This window comes from Pteropus alecto, unplaced genomic scaffold (genome assembly GCF_000325575.1).
Source record: "Pteropus alecto unplaced genomic scaffold, ASM32557v1 scaffold124, whole genome shotgun sequence".
NCBI lineage: Eukaryota > Metazoa > Chordata > Mammalia > Chiroptera > Pteropodidae > Pteropus > Pteropus alecto.
In genome coordinates this window covers 2,378,845-2,384,867 of record NW_006435779.1, presented here as the reverse complement: position 1 = coordinate 2,384,867, position 6,023 = coordinate 2,378,845, and positions in this window count along the sequence as shown.

The following is a 6,023-nucleotide window of genomic DNA, read 5'->3' as shown; positions in this document are numbered from 1 at the left end:
ATAAGTGGTGCTGGAGCATCTCAATATATACATGAAGAAAGATGAAATTGAACCACTACCTCATATCATATACAAAAATTAACTCAAAATAGATGAAAGACTTAAATGTAAGAGCTAAAACAATAAAACTCTTAGAAGAAAACATAAGTGTAAAGTTGCTGCCTGCCTCAGACCTGCAGACACCCAAGATCTGTTCAAGAAATACTATAGTTCAGAGCCGGGTTTGTGGCCTCCCACCAAAAGTCTCTCCCAGGATGCCCGAGCTGCACACCAGCCACATCAGCCCCATGCTGTTTTTTACTGTCAAACTCACAGCCCATGGAAAGTATAGAGTGGGGCTGTCTCTCTGGGAACAAGCTTGCTACAGATAGTTGTGGGTTAGGTGGTGTAGAGTCTCAGGGAGACACAGGGTGGAGCAAGCCAATCCTGTCAGGCTAATACAGCATCAGAATTACTGACAGTACTGAGTCTGCAGGCTCCCGCAAAGGTCACAGATCTCAGCAAGGCCAGCGCAATTTGCATCATGTCCATAAACTCCCACAATCCACCCAAGAAACACCACAGCTCATGCTGGCACCAGTGGTCGGCCACCAAATGTCTCGCCTGAAATGTGCAGGCCACATGAGCTAAAGTCCATTTCCTGCAATGCATATGCAACCTGGAGAAGGGGCAGGGAGGGAGCAGCTGCTTGGCAATGGACTGCAATGTGCAGTTTGTGGGTTGTTGAGGTGTGGTCTCATGGAGACAAGGCTGTAAGGCCAATATAGCATGAGATTTGCTGCCAGTTCTGAGTCCACAGGCTCCCACAAAAGTCACAGCTCACAGCAAGGCCAGCTGCTGTCTGCACTGGGCATGCAGAGCACCACAAGCTACCCAAGAGATACTGCAACCCATGCTGGCAACAGTAGTCTGACAATAAATGTTTTTTCCCTGAAATGTGCAGGGTGCACAAGACAAAGGTCCATTGCCTGCAAGAAATGCATGGACCTGGGAAGGGGCAAGAAGGGGCAGGGCAGGGGTGGCTATTTAGCAACAGGCCTACCGTGGGCAATTTATGCCTTAAATGGGGCAAGGTCTGAGGGAGACATGAGGTGGGACAGGCCTATATTACTGGTACAATACAGATTCAGAATTGGCTGTGAAGAGGGAGGGTTCAACACAGGCAAGATGGTGCCCATCTGCAGACTGACCTGGAGCAGGTTCCAACAAGAAACAATGTCAGCCATGTGTCCAGCTCATGCTCTGGTGCCAGGCAACTCAATCTTTCCCCATATGTCTCTTGTGCTTCTCAAGGGGCTGACCCTCTACCAGTGCCCAGGGGGAATGGCTGTGAGCAAGTGAGTCTGTGCATGGGCCCTTTACAGATGATGTCTGAGTTTTCAGGTTCCGTCTGTCTCACCTGGACAGCCAGAATCCCCAGTCAGATTTTGTGGGAACTCCTTTTCCCAGTGCTGGAACTGTGGTCTGGGAAGCCCCTATGTGGGGCTTGACCCCCTCGCTCCTTCAGGGGGTGCCTCTTCAGCCACTCCCTCCCTCCCAGTGCTCAACCATCATATGTGGGTGCAGGACCAGCCTGCTTTGCATGTCTGCCCTCTTACCGGTCTCAATGTGGCTTTTTCTTTATATCTTCAGATGTATATGTTATGATCAGCTAGACTTCAGGTGGTTCTTCACATTGAATGTTGTATATTTTGGTTGTAATTTTAATGTGGTCCTGAGAGGAGGAGAACCTCTTTTTTGCCTAGCCTGCCATCTTGTCCCTCTCCTTAAATTTTATTTTTAACTCTTTCATGCTCAGATCAAGATTTCTTTTATTATCCTGCTTAGGGTTTGTAACGCTGCATAAATCAATAGTTTAATGTCTTTGATCAGTTTTAGATAACACAGGCTTTACATTTGCAAATATTGTTTACGCTTCATTATTTCTTCCACTGTGGGGCAGATCTCACTTTGATCTTCTCATACTTTCCATTCTGTACCATCATCTCTGGCTTGCCTCCTGTTGTCTAATTCTCCTTTCAACTGTTTCTAATCTGCGGTTAACCTGCCTATATCATTCTTCATATCAGTTATTGCAGTTTTTAGTCTTAGAGCTTTCCTTTTATTCATTTACATAGTTTCTACTTCTTTGCAAGTATTATCCATCTTTTAATTTTTTGAGCCTATTCATCTTGGTTATGTTAAAGTCCATATCTGATAACCACACAAGATATATTTTCAGGTTTGTTTCTTTTATTTACTTTTGTTCTGCTTCATCATGTCTTGTCTTTATTTTTTCTGATTGTTTTTGACCAAGTGCTAGACATTCTGTATTTTAAAAATATAAAACTAATTTGAGGCTTTGAATTATTTGGATAATAGTTTAAATTTATCTGACAGCTATGCACAAGGTGTAATCCACAGGATAGGTCTATGTAAAATATAAACAATTTCAGAGATAACAGATGTCATCATTTAAAGAGTAGCAGATTCTAAAAGTGGGGTGCGATGAGGAGACTGGAAGATGAAGAAAAGGAGATGGTACAGGGTCTATAGAGTGCTGGTCGTAGATTAAGGTAGATGCTGAGGGACAGTACATGAGTGTGGGGCAGTTGGAGACAGAGGTGAGGAATTCATCCTGACAAATGTGATGATTTGAGACATTGATTTGTTAGTTTGGTCTTTTGGTTGAATTCATGGGCTGACAACATGACCTCATAAGAGAGGATAAGAAAACAGATAAATAATAACAGTTTCTGTGGAAGGTAATTTTGTTCTGAAAAATAATATTTGGAAAGCATCACAAAAAGATGATAACAAGTGGTTACAAGTGTTTCTAAGCCTTTGTTTCTTTGCTAATGCCTTTGAATCTTTGTGTTTGGAAATCAAAGAGTCAAAAGGAAAATGGATATGGGTGCTGGACTCAGTTAGTCTTGAGCTACATTTCAGAAAACTACAGTAAAGAACCATAAGACTAGTTGCTTGTACCCAGTTATGGAAATGGGAAAGGGGGCTGGTGGTGAGGATTCATAGAGATGATCTCAGAGATAATTTATGATATGCAACTTGCAGAAAGAATGGTCCTCCTCTTTCTCCTATACCCCCTTCCCTCCACATTTGAAGCTTCCTCCAAAGATCCAAGTGCTGAGATTTGTGTTAATCCCCCATTTCAGTAGGGCTCTCAGCAAATATATTTCAGTCCTTAAAACCAGGTCATTCCATAAAACAGTCTGTTTCGTGAAAATCAAGAATTTCTAAAATAAGCGTCAATTTTTTTATTGTTTGCTTGTATTATAACTTTTGGGCATTTTTTTACTCCTTTCTAATTAGAAACAACTAGTGACTGGGCTGAATCTAGAGCGGTTTCTCCAGAACACAATGACACATGATAGCCTGCTTCTCATTCTGACTGACCTTAGTGAGTGATGCATCATTCAAAAATGACTCATTTGGGTTCATCAATGACAGTGGTATCAGGCACAAAATGTACCAACCCCAGAGACTGGATTAAACATGGTGGCATGAGATCCCAGATCTCTCCCCTTGAAAAAAACAATAAACTGAACACCTAAAACTCAATAAAAAAACACCAAACTACACACCAGCATGTCTGAGCATGGGATCTGCACATAAAAGCTACTACAGTTCAGAAGCCCTGGTGTCGAGTAGTAGACTGGGAGAAACAAAGAAGCTGCCTCTCACAGCTGGAGCTTCCTGTAGGGAGAGGGGAAGGGGAGAAGGAGTGGCGAGTTCCCTGAACAGCCCTGCCTGAGAGTGCTGTGAGCTCCATGTAGTTGGTGGCAGTACCCAATCATCAGGGCAGAAGAGAGAAAAATAGGAATGGCAGAAAAGTGGGGACGGCAGAGAAACAACAGTTGATTTTTACCAGCTGCAGTTGCAAAACTAAGCTGAGCTGCAGCCTCCAATTCCCAACCAAGAGGGCCCCTCCCCCAATACGTCCAAGACAGAATGCCACGGAGCCCCAGGGGAATCTGAGCAAACGCTACCGAAACTGTCACTAACATTGACAGGAACTGAGACTGAGGGTAGCGAGCATGATTAAACATCTACAAGGAAAAAAAGACGTTATTAACACTTTATATAAAGCAGAGATCCAAGAGGCTTAGACACCACCTACTGGAAACCAAAAGAAAATCACCTTATTTATAATAGGCTAGGGACCATTATATAATAAATCTTCCTTCTTGGGGGGGGGGGGGAAAGCAGAACACTTCCATTAATGCCCAGGTGGAGAAATAGTCCATTAAACACCATGAACAACCAACGTGACAAGGTATCTCAGAAAGAAAGAGAAAAATCTCCGGATAATAAGCTTACAGACGTAGAAATATGTGACTTAAATGACAGATAATTCAGGATAGTACTTCTGAAAAAACTCACTGAGTTCCAAAACGAATCATATCAACAATTTCAGGAATTGAAAAAACAACTAAATGAGTAGGAGATCTTCGGCAAGGAGAATGAAATCCTCAAAAAGAATTGAATAGACCTGGTGATAAAGAACACAACGTAAGAGTTGAAAAATAAAATAGCAATCTTGGGAAATAGAGTCAACTAAATGGAGGAAAGAATCAGTGATATCAAAGACAGAAATCTAGAAATAAATCAGAAGGAAGAGGAGAGAAACCAAAAAATGAAAAATGATGAAAGAGAAATTCAAGAACTAGCTGATACCATCAGGAGAGGAAACATAAGAATAATGGAGAATTCAAAGGGGAGGGAAAGGAGCAGGGATTAGAAAGCATTTTCAGACAAATAATTGATGAGAATTTCCCAAATCTAAGGAATGAGCTGGAGCTTGGAATTCAAGAAGTCAACACAACACCCAATTATCTCAACTCAAAAAGGCCTTCACCCAGACACATCGTATTAAAATGATCAAAAGTCAACAACAAGAGAATTCTCAGGACAGCCAGGGAAAAGAAGAAGGTAACCTATAAAGGAAAAGCCATTAGATTATCGTCGAACTTCTCAGCACAAACCTTACAAGCCAGAAAAGAATGGAATAAAAAATTCAAACTATTAAATGAAAGGAACTACCAGCCAAGAATAATGTATCCAGCTAAGCTCTTCTTTAGTTATGAAGGAAAAATAAAGACCTTTCCAGACGTACAAAAATTGAGGGAATTCTCCACTACGAGGCCTGCACTAATGGAAATACTGAAAGAGGTCAGCTCACCTAAAACAAAATGACAAAAAAAAGTGCATAATTAGGAGTAAGGTGACTAGCAGGCTGATAAAAGCAGAGGAGTGCAACCCTTACTACAAACAGGGCATTATAAGCTTAAAATAAGAAGAGATTTGCTATAGCAAGATAGTAATGAACGTTCAGCATACATAGGGACAAAACGAGACAACAATAACTGAAAAGGGGAGGATTCAAAGATCCAAATTCGCAAAGGGGAATGGAGATAAGGCAAAATGTACCAACCCTACCAAAGACCTTACGCAACTCATGACTTATGGGCATCACCTAGGTGAATAGGGCCACGTTTTTAATCCCCTATTCTGGGAGAGTAGGAACCATAGGAAAGACACATGCCACAAACAAAATGTACTGAACGTTACACAATTTTTAAATATTAGAGTTCCTTATAAAACCATTTCACAATCTTGTCTACAAGTGTCAATCACCTGGGGACTTTATGTATTTCTGATATGGGGTCACAAAGATTCTTCTGTATATGACTTGGTCTGTAGGAGATTTGTGAAATAAAACCAGTGGGGTTTTCACATGGATCCAGGCAAGAAACAACTGACATAGCGAAAAATAAAAAGCAGGACATCAGGTCTTTCTGACATAAAATTGGAGCTAGAGGTGATAAATTCTTTACCACGGGTCAATGGCAGAGACTTCCATGGAAAGTAAACGACAGGAGAGTACAAAACCAACAGGGACCCAGAAAGTGCTCTGAGATGCCTTTTAATTCTCCTGATGCTCCACAGACCTAACTACAGACTGACTGTCACTCTCTAGATAAAAAGGATCTTCTGCTGTGAGAATCCAGGAGCTCCCTCCCTGC